General features: G+C 39.6%; 1 pseudogene across 1 annotated transcript; it reads left to right on the forward strand.

Moving 5' to 3' along the window:
* Nucleotides 1-7,368: 7,368 nt before the first annotated feature.
* On the forward strand, nt 7,369-12,846 carry LOC110206362 (large ribosomal subunit protein eL8-like; annotated as a pseudogene). Its single transcript, XR_013485333.1, has 2 exons — nt 7,369-11,765; nt 11,878-12,846. The product of XR_013485333.1 is annotated as a large ribosomal subunit protein eL8-like (transcript).
* Nucleotides 12,847-17,142: the final 4,296 nt, after the last annotated feature.

Consider the following 17,142-nt stretch of genomic DNA (forward strand, 5'->3'; position numbering starts at 1 on the left):
GAAAACACTGACCCCTGGGAGGCCGCAGCTGCGGGCCTAGAGCCCTCCTCGCGCCTCCCCGGCCCCCCGGGCCACCGTCAGGGCGTGCCCTAGAATGTCCACGCCGGGAGGCCTTCCACCTGCCCTACCCTACCTACCCCCCCTTTGTACAGACGAGGAAACTGAGGTCCAGAGAGACTTGAGTTATCCAGGCTAATAAGTAAGCCGAACTAGGATTCGAACCCAGGTCTTCTGACCGTGGGTCCACTCCAGGTCATAATCACTGCCCATGGCAAGCCACTCCAAATCAGTCACTTCACTTCCTAATCCCTCCAGATCAGTCACCACAGACAACACTCTAAATCACAATTACCCCAGATCACAATTGTCAGAAGTCACAATTGCCTCAAATTAAAAGCCACAGCAAATCATAATCACCTCATGTCGACATAGTTGTCAGTTGTCGGAGGTCACAATTACTCCCTTTCACAAACAATCTAAGGTTTTTGAAGGGGTGGGGGAAAATGGAAATAGTTAGAGGTGCTTACCCAGGTTTTTCTTAGGGCTAAAACACTTGTTAGTCTTTTGAAGGAGGACCAATGACGTCGTGGGGTGATGTCTTGACTTCAGAGTGAATTGGATTTAAGTGAGGCACAGCTGTGCAAAGCCCCACTCTCTTTTCCAGAGTCATTGAAGTCCAGTGGCAAGATGAAAGTGGCAGTGGCCCAGGATGCAGTGGATAACCTTGGCATCTTCAATGTCTGACCAACCTCTAAGCACCCCACCAGCTTGGGCTGTTGGAACAAATTATCCTTATCTGCCCATTCCACCGGGTAAAGTCTTCACATGCCATGGGATAGATGTCCCCCTGACCCTTGAAGGTATCTGAGGCCTGTCAGTCACCCTCAACCTTGTTTAGCAGGTCTGTCAACTGTTTACTGGGGAGTGGCTGCTGTGCAGGCTATAGCTTCTTGGAGCCACAGGTAAGAGTTGGGTGAAGGTGGACACCAAAGGTGGATGAGCAACCCTGAAAGGACTCTGCAAGCCCTCACACCAGTGATGCTAGCCCTCCCTGAACACCTCATACACTCCAGCTAAAGCAATAAATCACACCGGAGTATTAATGAAGTTGGCAGGGCAGGGCAGGGCTTGGCTCATCCAAAACACTGGGCTTCCTCAAAAATTATTTCTAGCCTCCCTTCCTAACCTGCCCCAGCCTGCACTTCAAAGTTCAAACTAGCTGAGTTGTCAGGGATGAACTTTGTATCAGGACAATGAAGCTGGTTGGACCCTTGAGTCTGTCATTCTTGCTCATTGGAAATAGTGTGACATGGAAAAGCTCTAAATTTGGAGGCAGAACACTGGGGTTCTGATCTCATCTCTGCTACTTTCTACCTCCCTAAAAATCACTTCTGTGCCTTGGATTGCCCAGTTGTAATGTGGCAGGGATAAACAGGGTATTGGAGTGAATAGGGAGCTGGCTTTGGAGTAAAGAAGACCTAGGTTCAAGTGTTGCCTCAGTCATACTATCTGAACCTGTGTAATCAATCAGTTAATCTCTTGAGCTTTAGTAAGCTCCCTATAAATTGCTGAGTCTATATTAGTGGAGGGAGTTTCCACACAAGGAGGTCCTCACATTTTACATGAATGAAGTCACAGATCTGGACAAAAAGGAAAAAACGAAGAAACCTAGAAGATCTCTAAGGTCTTTAAGAATTCTACATCTTATGACTTAAGTCCTGGGCATCCAACCTCCTGGGCCTGAATGACCCAAGTGCGTGAGGATTCCCAAGGTAACCCCATAACTAACTAAGAAAATAACTTACCAGCCTCAAGGACTCAATCTCTGTGTTTTCAGGCAGTCTAGTCAAGAAACTTTATTAGGAACTTGCTATGAGGGATACAAAAGCAGTTTGAGATGGTCTGTCCCTACTGTGAAGTAATTAAGAAACAATATCAGACTGTATATAGTGCACAGTCATTGTATATTAGCAAATATAAGTACTGTAAAAGATTTGGGAGGTTCCTGGCCTCTTGCCAAAGGTAGGACAGAGACACTTCATATGTCATTTTTTTCTGGGTAAAAATGGAACCCAAGAAATCAGAAAAGGAAAAAAACCAAGGGAAATCAAGGGTACCCAAGGGTAAAGGAAGTCACGGGATGTTGCTTGGAGTAGCAGACCATTTGAGTTTTTCTCACAGTCCAAGTCTGTGTCTAGAAAATTTGAAGCCTACATAAGTGACTATGATTCTAGTCTTAGGGGAGTAGGACAGTCAGTTTCCAAAGGGCAAGAGATAGGGACTAGAGTTTGTTATCCACCTCTCAGGGGGTCCATGATAGGAACATAAGTGGTCTAGAATGCTCCCCTTTGCCACCTAGAAAGTGATTAGCTGGATGCTTGGAGTCCAGTCTAATTCCTCTGCTACTGCTCTCCCTGATTATGAAAGCAGGATCAGGAAGTAGCTTGGCTTTCAGAAGTGGTCAGATTCCTGGGGAGCCCCACCCCCAGGACAGAGGAAGTATCCGGAAGGTTGTGGGGCAGGAAGCCTTGGAATTGAGAGTATATATTTTTGGGGTAGGGGAGAAGGTGTTCCGGTTCCGGCTAGACCATTATTTCAGTCCAAAAGGAAAAACAAAAGCTGTGGTTCCCACCAGTCTCCCAGCCCTCGGAAGCTGAAAAGTAGGCAGGAGATTCCTTTGTGTTCTCTTGAGAATAGTATTTCCCATTAATGAGCCAGCCCCTTCCCCTCCTGCCAAGTTGGTCTTCTCTGTACTCCAAGGTTCTTGTCTCAATTTTGCTGCTGTTGCAGCCTCAGGACTAGTTCCTTCCCCTCACTCAAGGCCAAGGATTCCCAGACTTCAATCCTGAGAGCACCAAAGCCGTCACCCACCCCCTATCTATAGATTCTGAAGGAGGGGGGATGGGAAGGCATTATGTATCCCAGAGGGGAAGCATATGTAAGGAAGAAATGAGGAAGAAGGGAAACTGCCAGCTGCCAAGAATTGAATGCACAGAATCCAAGAAACAGAAGTGAAACTGACTGTAGCCATAAGATGGAACGAAGGGAGGACAATTTGTGAAAATTGTTAGCCCAAAGGTTAGCCAAGGGATAGGTCTAGCTGACTGAGAGTGGAGGGAAGCCAACAGTCAAAAGCCCATTCTCCTTCCCAAAACTGGTCCAGAACAGTTGGCCCAGTGCCCACTCTCTGATCTGCCGTATTGTTCTTCATTTCCTCCTCTGGCAAGAGTTGAGGTGGGAGGAGGGGAAGTCATAGAAAGAGAAGGGGCAGAAGTAGGTGGGGTAGAGCCTGGACTTCAGTGTGAGTTGTGGGGGAGGAGCCCAGGAGTCGTTCCCACGACCTACTGCCCTTCCTGCTGCCCCAGAGCCATTATGGAAAGCGCTTTCAGAAAAATCCGTGCAAGGTATGTGTGTGTTTGTGATGTGCTTGCTCTGGATTGGCTGTAGATAATGAAGCTGAAGCCCTTTGGAGAATGGTGGAATGGTGTCTTGGCTGCTCTCCTACTGGACTTCATCAGCCACTCCATCCCCTGGCATCTCAAACTATAGAGCACCAGGAATAATCCACATCAGGTATATGACCAGGGGAGGACATTGATGCTATCAAGAGGTTTAGATTAAAGTCATAGGATTAGAGCTAGAAAGGACCTTTGAGAGGTCCTCACTTAACTGGTGGAAAAGCTGAGGCCAAGAGATATGAAATGACCTGCCCAATGTCATACATTATTCCGATTCAAACCGAGGCCCTCTGACTCCAAAATCTGCTATATTATAATGCCTCCATAGCCAGTAGCATTGATTCTGACTAAGCTGACCAAATCTACTTCATTGATCAGGAGCCTTCTGATATCAGAAATGTTCATAACTATGAGATCTTTTGCTAACAGGATGCTAGCTTTCTTTTAAATAGGTAAAATTATCTCAGTTTTGTAAATGAAAACAAAGTTGTGACTTGTCCAAGGTCACATTCATCAAGTCAGAGGTTCTTAACTAGGACTTCACAAAATGCCAAGAAGTCTGAAGATTTCAGAAAGTCTATGAACTTAGATGGGAAAATAATTACATCTTTACTTTTGCAAATCTCTTACTGACATTTAGCATTTCCTAAAGTTATTTCTTCCTAAAGAATTTTTTTAAAAAATTCTGAGGTGGGGACCATGCCACAAAAAAAGTAAGAACACCTATAGTAAGTGGCAAAGGAAGGACAAGAACCCACATCTCTCCCTCATGTAGTGTTCTTTTCATTTCACCATATTGAATTATAAATAGTATAGTTAGTGATCTTAGCCCAGTCCCATTCTTTTTTTTTACCTTTTTAAATTTTTAATTACTTTTTAGTTTTTAGCATTTACCTCCTTAAGCTTTTGAGTTCCCAATTTTCTCTCCCTACCTCTCCTCCCAAAGACAGTGTGCAATCTTATTTAGTCTCTACATATACATTGCTATTAAACATATTTTCACATTAGTCATGCCATAAAGAAGAATTGGAACCTATAGGAGGGTCCACAAGAAAAAGAAACAAAACAGAAGGAAAAAAAGAGCAAATAGTATGCTTCAATCTGCATCCAGATTCCACAGTTCCCTCTCTGAATGTGGATTGCACTTTTACCATGAGTCCCTTGGAGATGTCTTAGATTCTTGCATTGCTGAGGAGTTGATTATCGAATAATGTAGCTGTTACTGTGTACAACATTGTCTTCACTCAGCATCAGTCCATACAAGTCTTTCCAGGTTTTCCTGAAGTCTGCTTGCTCATCATTTCTTATAGCAAAATAGTATTCCATTACATTCACATACCACAACTTGTTCAGCCATTCCCCAATTGATGGACATCCCCTCAATTTCCAATTCTTTTCCACCACAAAGAGAGCTGCTATAAATATTTTGGTACATGTGGTCCTTTTCCCATTTTTATGATCTCTTTGGGATACAACCCTAGAAGTGGTATTGCTTGGTCAAAGGGTATGCACATTTTTTTAAATTTTTTTTATTTTTTCCATATGCTTTTGAGTTGAAAATTTTTCTCCCCCTTCCTCCCCCCCACCCTCCCCAAGATGGCGCACAATCTGATATAGGCTTTACATTTACATACCCATTAAACATATTTTCACATTAGTGAAGTTGTAAGTAAAAATTAAAACCAATACGAGGAACCATCAGAAAGAGGAAACAAAACTCAGAAGGTAAAAATAAGTGATAGCGATTCGACTTCCATAGTTCTTTCTTTGAATGTGAACAGCATTATCCATCCTGAGGCCTCTGGAAATGTCTTAGATCCTCATAATGCTGAGAAAGGTTCAGTTTAACAATCTTAGTCATTGCATAACGCGGCTGTTATTGTGTACAAAGTCCTCTTGGTTCTGCTCACTTCACTCAGCACCAGACCATGTAAGTCTTTCCAGGTTTTTCTGAAGTCAGCCTGTTCATCATTTCTTACAGCACAATAGTATTCCATTACATTCATATACCACAACTTGCTCAGCCATTCTCCAATTGATGGGCATCTCCTCAATTTCCAATTTTTTGCCACCACAAAAAGAGCTGCTATGTATATTTTTGTACATATGGGTCCTTTTCCCATTTGTTTGATCTCTTTGGGATACAACCCTAGAAGTAGTATTGCTTGGTCAAAGGGTATGCACATTTTTATAGCCCTTTGGGCATAGTTCCAAATTGCTCTCCAAAATGGTTGTGTTAGTTCACAACTCCACCAACAATGCATCAGTGTTCCAATTTTCCCACATCTTCTCCAACATTTATAATTTTTCTGTTTTGTCATGTTAATCAATCTGATAGGTGTGATGTGGTACCTCAGAGTCGTTTTGATTTGCATTTCTCTGATCAATAGTGATTTAGAATGCTGAGTCCCATTCTAATCTGTGCTCCTGGTTGAAGGTATCTAGGATTTGTCTTAGGATCTTTATCTTCCAGTCTTTTTCAAACTCCCTCTACCCTCCAACCCCAACCAAAAGAGATCTTGCTCTCCTCTAAACTCGATTCTATAGCCACTGTTAATATTTATCATATCATACATGCCTGGAGCTTAATAAATATTTGTTGAATGTCATCCCTTTAATCCAATACCCACTTGAGACAGAATTTCCTCATCTGTAAAATGAGGGATTAGACTAGGAGGCCTCTGAGATTCCTTCCAACTCTAAATCCTATATCCATTCTTGCTTCTATGCTGGAGGAAGTCATACCACAGAAATCCTACTCTGATGCCACATAGAGGTGATCCTTAGTTCTCAAAAGGTTATACCCACAGAGCACATGTTCTCTCAAAGGCTCTACCCTATTAGAAAGGTCTTTAATATGGTCTTAACACTGGATAGTTTGTACTTTCTGAGGCAAGTGTGGTGAATCTGGCCACTAGGTAGTGAATTCTTTGGCCTTGGCAACAGAGAAAATAGAAAGTGACCCTTAGACTCTATAACCCCTTTTTACTTCCACAGTGACAGTAAGTAAATTCATGAGAGCAGTAGAATCATAGTTTTTAGTCTATAATCATTCATTGTTCATACTCTATGAGTATGATCTTTGTATTAAATAGTCAGTCTACATGCCACTTGCATAGGTTCTCAAAGTGGGCAATACTGGCCCTTTGGAGGTGCTGGAATGATCCAGGGGGGTGGAAATAGCCTTGGGTGCAATTGGAGGGCATTGAATAAAAATAAGGAGGTGGTAGAAGCATAAGGAAAGAAGAGAAGATTTTGAAAAATTACATGTTTTATCTGTTGTGTGACAGAATTAAAGTCATAGTGATTACATTATTTTCCAAATAAACACACAACGTACAAGTTATAACCCATCGGTGGTCAAGTCCTCTGACAGGTCTTAAACAAGCAAGTGTTGGCAGATGAGTGTGTTGTACATTGTCAGGAAGTCCAGCATGCCTCGGAAGGAATATGTGCATGTAATGACTTATTTGCAATATGATACTATATGGTTACATGATGTAATATTGCATCATCAGCATTTCAGTGCAGGAAAAAACCCACAAATTTATAATAAATTATTATATTTAAAATGTGTCATTTTAAAATAAAAATTCATATTTTTTGGAATAATGCAAATTTTTTTTTAAAAAACCATTAAAGGGTTAAAGAAAGTAGATTGGAGGAGGTCCCACACTGAGTAATTTTTTTTAAAAGGGGGCAGTAAGCCAAATAAGTTTGAGAACCTCTGCACTGGAGAAACTAAATCTTGTGAATATTGACTCATTATAAATGAAACCAGAAGATACAAAAAAGTTAGTTAACCTAAAGGGATGGCTCACAAGTTCTCCTTGGTCAAATAAAAGGTGATGGTTGCTAAAAGGCAACAAAAAATTTCATGTTTGAGAACCTCTGCACTGGAGAAACTAAATCTTGTGAATATTGACTCATTATAAATGAAACCAGAAGATACAAAAAAGTTAGTTAACCTAAAGGGATGGCTCACAAGTTCTCCTTGGTCAAATAAAAGGTGATGGTTGCTAAAAGGCAACAAAAAATTTCATGGTCATCTTTCATAGCAATACTCATGGCTAAGCATAACCAAAGGGACTACCATGAAGATAATTAAAGGTTTTGTGCCAATATCTGTTGTAGAGGATGAAGAGGTAGGAAATTCTAAGAATTCAAGGCTCTAAAATGGAATCAATATATACTTTCATATTGAGTAACTTTGATGCAAAGATGAGCATAGAAGAGAGCAGAAAAAAAATGCTAGAAAATATGGCTTAGGATCAAGAAATGAAAGGGACTAAAGGCTCTCATGCCTGTATATCATGAATACTTCAAGAAGAATAACTGATCATGGAAAATGCCAAATATCACTAAAAATTAAGTTGACTACATCTTTTTAACTAATTTTTAGTAGTTTTTTTCATCACTTTCATTTAAAAATATATCCCTATCTCCACCCCCTATCCAGTGAGCCAGCCCTTATAGCAAATTAAAAAGAAAGGAGGGAAAAGCAGCTGAGCAAAACTAACCAACACATCAAGTCTGAACAGTACATGCATGGTTTCACAACTGTAGTCGTCCACCTCTGTAAAGAAGGGAGAATGAAGGTACATTTTCTCATTTCATCTCTGGGACCAAGCATGGTCAATATAATTACACAGCATTCAGTTTACAATTTTATTCTTGCCTCCGTTCACATTGTTGTAGTCTTTGTGCATATTTTCCTAGTTTGATTTATTTCATGTTACATTAGTTCATATCAATCTTCTCATGTTTCTCTAAGGTCTTCATATTCATTGGCTATTGGCTTGTTAGAGCAAAAGTATAAATCAATACCAAATTAGAATAAAAATAATACATATAGCATGAAAATAACACAGTTCCAACTCGATCCATTTAAACAAGCTGAAGTGGAGATATAATGTGGCATGATGGATGGTCAACTCTGGCGTCAAAACAATGCAGGCACAGCAACTGCCTTTGACAATGTGTGACCATAGGCAAATTTCTAAGATAGTGCCCAGGGTGACTCTCTGAAACTATAAATTTTCAGTGGAGTTGTCTATATCAGTGAAAGGAATTCACACAACAATGAAATTACAGATTCAGACATCTCCACACACAGACACACTTAAATTAAGGTCAGAAAATTGAGACATGGATAAAAGAACAGACATCATCAGAAATTATTTGCTGAAGAGGCCAAAAGAGCCTAGAAACTGCCTCTGGCAGTTATTAGGTGCCTACTATGTGTCAGGCACTGTGCTAGGCACCAGGGTTACAAATATAACAATGAAATAGTCCCTGCTTTTAAGAAGCTTACATTTTGTTCTGTGTTAAGCTAGTAAAAACACTCGCATTTCTTGCCAGGCAGAGAAAAATGTCAGCCATGTGTAACACCAACTTAGAATATAAACTCACTTACAAACTTTTACGGAGCAGAATGTGTGAAGATGACGAGCTCTTTCATTTTATAGAACAACAAGAAGCACTAGAAGAAAAAAAAATGAGAAGGAGGAGCTCCAATTAAGCCATGATCATAATGAAAGCATTTAAAGATAAAACGATGCACAGTACATTCATCGGTAATTTATGTAAGACTAGGCCTGCTCTGGACAGTCCTAAGTGTCCTAGAAGTTGTGTTAGGGCTGACTGTCTTAGCTTCGCTTTCACCCCAGTTATCATCTCAGCACGCTTTAAGCCTGCTTACACAAAACCACCTTTAGAAGGTCCATCTTGTGGCAAGGTACCTGGACGTGCTTTCTGCACAGCACTGGCTCCCCAAGGCTTGTTGGTAACACAGAATTTAAAGCTGAAAGTCACAGTCCATCACATACCTTAACAAAAATTATCTGTGACCCATACCCGAACAAAAGTCCCTACAACATCCTGGACACATAGTCATATAGCTTTTGCTTAAAGACCTCAAAGAGGGTCTACTTCCTGAAGGAACTCATTCCACTTCTGGAGATAACTGTATAGGTAACTATTAGGACATATACACATACATACAAAAATAACAAAAATATAGCCAATTTTTTGCAGCACTTTAAGGTATGCAGAGTACTTTGCATATATTAACACATTTGATTTTCACGAAACCCGGTGAGCTAAGTATTTCAGGTATTGTTATCATTTTATAGAAGAGGAAACTGAGGTTTAGAGGTTAAGTGACTTGTCCATTGTCCTGCAGCTAGCAATTTCATGGAAAAGATTCAAATCTAGCTGGAGTCCACATGAAGTGTTCTTCTCAGTACTTTCCAGTATGGAAGTAGACAAGCCTAGGAATCTGTGAAGATGTCTGCAACAAATTATTTTCTCTATTATCAACAATGGAACCAGCACATTTGGATTAAAATGTGATGGTTCCTAATGTTCTGCATAAGGAAATAGAAATAACACAAAAGCAAACAAGGACAGGAAGAACAGCTAGACCAAACCAAGTAAGTACAGAGGAGGTCCACACCGTAGACAATTTTTAGAGGAGTTGGGGATCAATCTCTTAAGATTTAGGAGAAAGGAAGCTAGCAAACACGAAAAAAAAATCACAATTACGGCTTTTGGGGATGACAACAGTAAGTGACATCCCTACTCATTTCTATAAAATATAAGAATAATTTATACACATATTGAGGGCATTCTTAAGAAAAATATGACAAGGAAATAGTAAAGCTTTTCCAAATGATATTCCATAGTAGGCCATATCTTTACAGGTACACAATTGACCGAAAGGTGAAGAGAATGCACGATTACACTATACTTTTTATTATAAAAACACATTTGATTCAGAAGAACAAAATATGTTTACAGGCTCTCTTCCAACAAAATGTCTCCTATGCATGCATGTTAAGATCATAAAAAATTTCCTTGATCAATGCAACAGCAGTCATTTTGTTCAGCAGTCTTATTATTAATATCAAGTGAGACATACAATGGGGAGGTTTGCGCTCACTATGACTAAGAAGTGACATCCAAAATAAAGCTCTGCTACTGTTCTTTGCTATATCCTCAGGAATCCACCAACTACTACTGCCCTATCTGACCTCATCATATTTTATATTTCTCAGATATAATTGCTCTATTAAAATTTGTATTATAGTTATCTTTCTATATGTTATCTCCCCCAACAGCTTGTAAGCCCCTTGTGGGCAAGGAGTCTTATTTTGCACCCACACACACACACCCAGCACCTACCAGTACATTTTACATCCCAACGCCCTCTTTCCTGAACCTCCATATCTTTACTCTAGTTCCTACTGTTTGGCAGCGCAGGTCTTCCCCCTAGTGGTTTATTAAGACACTGGCTAGCACATAACAGCAAAACAACATGTAGGTGTATAGAGCATTCCAGGGCTTTCATAAAAGGGCCTCAACAGTTTAAATGGGGAAAGGAGTAAGAAGGGGAAAAGAAACTGGTTTTTCTCTGTGAGGTGGGGTTGGGGGTGTTGTTTTGTGTGTGTGTCTGCCAATTATGTCCACCAAACTCCGGAGAAAGAAAAAGGAATAGAATGAGTACTGTGTATGTGTACGTTTGGAAAGAGGGACCATATAAAGAACATTCTGTCTTTACTCAGCAGTAAAATAAATCAAACATTGATCAAACACCTATGTGTACAGTGCTTCAGGGGTAAGGCTAGGAAAAAGAGTAGAAGATACTGAAATGGAATCATAAAAAGTTAATGCTACAAGAGACTTTAAAGATCTAGTCCAGGGGTGTCAATGTCCAAACACATAGCCCATTAGCCACATGCAGCCCACAACACTCCAAAGTACAGCCTGAATCAGATTAAAATTAACAAAATAAAAATACAATAAAACACTGATAATATATTTTAAAACTATGTCAATATGCAGCCACCAGAGATCTTTATGTAGGGATTAATGGGGCCCTTTTCTATTTGAGCTTGATGCCACTGATCTAGTCCAAGCTCCTCATTCTACAAATGAAGAACCTGAAGACCTAAGAAGTGATTACACAGGTGCACGATTACACAGGTCATTAGTGGTCAGGTGCCTTACTTCCCACTATTGTTCTCTTTCCATTTTACCACACTTCCTCAAGGTTATTAACAACCCATTTAAGGAGATAAAATGTGAGCACAGGAAAAGTATAAGCTGAATTGGGTAAATATCTGGATTTATCCCAGATCTAGGAGAGAGTTAAAAATTGAGCTCCACCTGAAGAAAAGAGGAATCAAATTGAGTGATTGCCCTGAGGGACCGATACACGTTTCCAGTTCACTCTCCCTCCTTTCTCTTTTTTTTCTTTTTGGCCAGGTAATGGGGTCAAATGACTTACCCAGGGTCACACAGCTGGTAAGTGTCAAAGGCCAAATTTGAACTCAGGTCCTCCAGACTTCAGGGCCGGTGCTCTATCCACTGTGCCACCTAGCTGCCCCTCTCTTTTTCTTTTAAAAATTTATTCCAGGTTCAGCCAGCCAAGATGCCAAAGGGGAAGAAGGCCAAAGAGAAGAAGGTGGCTCTCCCGAAGCAGGAGGCCAAGAAAGTGTTCAGTCCTTTGTTTGAGAAGCAGCCCAAGAACTTTGGCATGGGTCAGGACTTCCAGCCCAAAAGGAACCTTACTCGATTTGTCAAATGGCCTCAGTACATCACACTGCAGCGTCAAAAGTCTATCCTTTATAAGCGTTTGAAAGTGCTGCCAGCAATTAACCAGTTCACCCAGTCTTTGGATCATCAGACAGCTACTCAGCTGCTTAAACTGGCTCACAAGTACAGACCTGAGACAAAGCAAGAGAAGAAGCCAAGGCTGCTAGCCTGGGCTGAACAAAAAGCTGCAGGCAAAGGAGATGTCCCCACAAAGAGACCACCTGTCCTCAGAGCACGTGTTGATGCTGTCACTACCCTGGTAGAAAACAAGAAAGCATAGTTGGTAGTGATTGCACATGATGTGGACCCCATTGAGCTACTGGTCTTCCTACCTGTCTTGTGCCGAAAAGTGGGGGTCCTTACTGTATTATCAAAGGTAAAGCCAGACTGGGTCGCTTAGTTCACAGAAAGACCTGCACAAGTATTGCCTCCACATAGGCTAACCTTAAAGGAGCACTTGGCTAAGCTGTAGAAGCCATCAAAACCAATTACAATGACAGATACAACGAGATCCGTCGTCACTGGGGTGGCAGTGTTCTGGGTCCAAAATCAGTGGCTTGTATTGCCAGGCTGGAAAGGGCAAAAGCTAAGGAACTTGCAACCAAATTGGGTTAGATGTATATTTGATTTTTCCCTGTGTAAAAATAAAAATTTAAACAAAATGAAAAAAAGCTATTCCATGTTTATTTTTGCAAGCACTTATCATCTCTCTCCCCCTCCCCCACCCACTGAACAATTTTGAGAAAAAGAAAAAGCCTTCATAACAAATATGCATAGTTCATCAAAACAATTCCAACACTGACCATGTCCAAAAATGTGTGTCTCATTTTACATTTCAAGCCCATCACCTCTTTGGCAGGAGGTAGATGGCATACTTTATCTTTAGTCCTTCTAGCTCTGTGGTTTATCACTACATTGTTCAGAGTTTTAAAGTCTTTCAAAAAAATTTTTCTCTAATATTGTCATATAAATTGTTTTCCTAGTTCTGCTCATTTCATTCTGCGTGACTTCATAGAGGTCTTCCTAGATTCCTCTAAAAATGTCTATTTCACTTCTTATGGCACAATAATATCCCATTACTTTCATTTACCACAATTTGTTACTCCCCAGTTAATGGGTACCCCTTTAGTCTCTAGTTTTCACCTTCTACCAAAAGAGATGCTATAAATATTTGTGTAAATATACATATTTTTCATCTTTTATCTTATTTGTAATTTTGGCCAATCTGATGGTTATAAGGTGAGAAATCAGAGTTGCTTTAATTTGCATTTCTCTAATAGTAATTTTGGGGGCATTTTTTCATATGGTGGTTTATAGCTTAGATCTTTCTTTGAAAATTACCTGTTCAAAACGACCTGAGTTCAAATCCGTCCTCAGACCAAACACTTGACACTTACTAGCTGTGTGACCCTGGGCAAGTCACTTAACCCCAATTGCCTAAAACAAAAAGAAAATTACCTGTTCAAGGCAGTTTTCAGATGAAAAAATAAAAATTATCTATAGTTATGTGAAAAAAATACTCTAAATCACTATTGATTAGAGAAATGTAAATCAAAATAAATTTAAGGTACCACTTCATACCTCTCAGATTGGCTAACCCTAATAGGACAGAAAAGGAAAGTGACATGTTGGAGGAGATGTGGGAAAATCGGGATATTAATTCACTGTTGATGGAGTTTGAACTGATCCAACCATACTGGAGAGTAATTTGGAATGATGCACAAAGGACTATAAAACTGTGCATACTCTTTGACCCAGCAATACTACAATCCAGGCTATATTTGAAAAAGATTAAAAAAAAAAAGGAAAAGGACCTATATGTACAAAAATATAGCAGCCCTTTTTGTGGTGGCAAAGAATTGAAAACTGAAGAGATGCTCATCAGTTGGGGAATGGCTGAACAAGTTGTGAGACATGATTGTGATGGAATACTATTGTGCTATAAGGAATGATGAGCAGGATGATTTCAGAAAAACTTGGAAAGACTTACTTAACTGATGCAAAGTAAAGTGAATAGAACCGGGAGAACAGTGTACACAATAACAGCAATATTGCATGATGATCAACTGTGAATGATTTAGCCATTCTCAACAATACAAAGATCACAGACAATTCCAAAGGACTTATGATGAAAAAGGCTACCCATCCCCAGAGAAAGAATTGATGGAGTCAATGCATATGGAAGTATACTATTTTTAACTTTTTTTCTCATTTTTGTCTGTTTTCTTTCACAATATGACTAATATGGAAGTATGTTTTGTATGATTGCACATATATAACCTATATCAAAATTGCTCTTAAAAAATTGCTTGCCATTTCAAGGAGGGGGAAGGGAAGAGAAGGAAGGAAAGAATTTGGAACTCAAAATCTAAAAAAAATGCAAAATTTGTTTTTACATGTTATTGGGGAAAATGAAATATTTTTTAAAAAAAGGAAACTTGCCCATTCATATCCTTTGACCATTTATACGCTAGGGAATGACTCTTTGCCTTATAAATTTAAATCAGTTCCTTATATATCTTGGCTATGAGACCTTTGTCAGAGACACTTGCTGTAAAGATTTTTCCCCCAATTACCAGTTTCTCTTCTAATTTTAACTAGTTTTTTTGTACAGAATATTTTTAATTTTACATAATCAAAATTGTCTATTTTATCTTATGTGATGTTCTTTATCACTTGTTTAGCCATGAACTCTTCCCCTTTCCATAGATCTGAAAGGTAATTTCTTCCTTGCTCCTCTGATTTGTTTATTATATCATCCTTTACATCTAAGTCATGTACCCATTTAGAGGTTTTCTTGATATATGGTATGAGATTTTGGTCTATACCCAATTTCTACCAAATTGCTTTTCAGTTTTTGTCAAATTGTGAGTCCTTACCCCAACAGCAGGAATCTGTTTATCAAACACTATGCAACTGTGTTCATTTTTTTCTGTACGTTGGGTATCATGTTCCACTGATCAACTTAGTTTTTAACCAGAATCAAATATTTTGATTACTGACATGTAGTATAATTTATCTGCTACTGAAATGCTCTGTTCCTTCCTAATTATTCTTGATATTGACATTCTTTTTAAAATTGTTTCTTGATTTTTTATATTTTATTTATTTTCAGTTTTCACCATTCACTTCCATAAGATTTTGAGTTCTAAATTATCTCTCCCCCCCACCCCCAATGGCATGTAATCTGATGTAGACTCTACATATACATTCATATTAAACATATTTTCACATTAGTCATGATGTAAAGAAGAATTAGAACTAACAGGAGGAACCACAAGAAAGAAGACACAAAACAAAACAACAAAAGAAAAATAGAATAAATAGTATGCTTCCATCTGCATCCAGACTCCATAGTTCTTTCTTCTTTGTGGGTAGCATTTTCCATCATGAGTCTTTTGGAATTGTCTTAGATCCTTGCATTGCTGAGAAGAGCGAAGTCTATCAAAGTTAGTCATTGCATAACGTGGCTGTTACTGTGTACAACATTCTCCTGGTTCTGCTTACTTCACTCAGCATCAGTTTATGTAAGTCCAGGTTTTTCTGAAGTCTGCTTGATCATCATTTCTTATAGCAAAATAGTATTCCATTACATTCATATACCACAACTTGTTCAGCCATTCCCCAGTTGATGGGCGTCCCCTCAGTTTCCAATTCTTTTCCACCACAAAAAGAGCTGCCATAAATATTTTGGTGCATGTGGGTCCTTTCCCCATTTTTATGATCTCTTTGGGATATAACCCTAGAAGTGGTATTGCTTGGTCAAAGGGTATGCACATTTTTATAGCCCTTTGGGCATAGTTCCAAATTGCTCTCCAAAATGGTTGTATTAATTTACAACTCCACCAACAATGCATCAGTGTTCCAATTTTCCCATATCTTCTCCAACATTTACAATGTTCCTGTTTTGTCATGTTAGCCAATATGATAGGTGTGATGTGGTACCTCAGAGTTGTTTTGATTTGCATTTCTCTAATCAATAGTGATTTAGAGCATTTTTTCATATGACTATAGATAGCTTTAATTTCTTCCTCTGAAAACTGCCTGTCCATATCCTTTGACCATTTATCAGTTGGGGAATGACTTGTATTCTTATAAATTTGACTCAGTTCTCTATGTTATTTAGAGGCCTTTATCAGAGACACTGGCTGTAAAAAATTGTTTCCCAGCTTTCTGCTTCCCTTCTAATCTTGGTTACATTGGCTTTGTTTGTGCAAAAACTTCTCAATTTAATGTAGACAAAATCATCCATTTTGCATTTCATAATGTTCTCTATCTCTTTTTTGGTCATAAATGATATTGACATTCTTGACCTTTTGTTCCTCCATAGGAATTTTTTTCTAGCTCTATAAAACACTTCTTTGATTGTTTGATTAGTATGGTAATCAGTCAATCAGTAAACATTTATTAAGCCTCTATTATGTGACAGGTCTACTAAGTACTAGAAAAAGAAGCAAAAGAAAGTCTCTGACCTCAAGGAGCTTATAATCTAATGAGAGAAATAATATGCTAATAAATATAGAACAAGCTACATACAGGATATATAGGAAGTGACTGAAAGAGGGAAAGCATAGAATTAAAAGGAGTTAGGGAAGGCTTCCTTTAGAAAGTGGGTATTTATTTGGGATGTAGAGTCAGTAAAGGGAGGCGGAGCCAAGATGGCGGAGTGAAAGCAGTGACTTGCTTGAGCTCTCCCCCAAACCCCTCCAAATACTCATAAAAAATGGCTCTAAACAAATTCTGAAGCAGCAGAACCCACAAAAGACAGAGTGAAACAAATTTCCAGCCCAAGACAACCTGGATGATTGATCAGAAAGGTGTATCACGCCAGGCTGGGAGCGCAGCGCAGCGTGGGCGCACAGGCCACAGCAAACCTGGAGCAGGTCTCAGAGGACTGAATCTCGGGCAGCTGTGGAGGTTTCCAGACTCCTCAATCCATGAATGCCAAAGACAACTTAGAAGGTCAGTGGGAAAAGTCTGTTTCTGTCGGTGCTCAGAGAGGAAGGCGGGGTTTCAGCTCCATTCCCCAAGAGCTTGGCCCTGGAGGGGGCAGCTGCTTCCCGAGCTTCCAGCCCACAGACTGAGG

The sequence above is a fragment of the Phascolarctos cinereus genome, unplaced genomic scaffold (assembly GCF_003287225.1).
Source record: "Phascolarctos cinereus isolate Bilbo 61053 unplaced genomic scaffold, phaCin_HiC Scaffold_3;HRSCAF=262, whole genome shotgun sequence".
Taxonomy (NCBI): Eukaryota; Metazoa; Chordata; class Mammalia; order Diprotodontia; family Phascolarctidae; genus Phascolarctos; species Phascolarctos cinereus.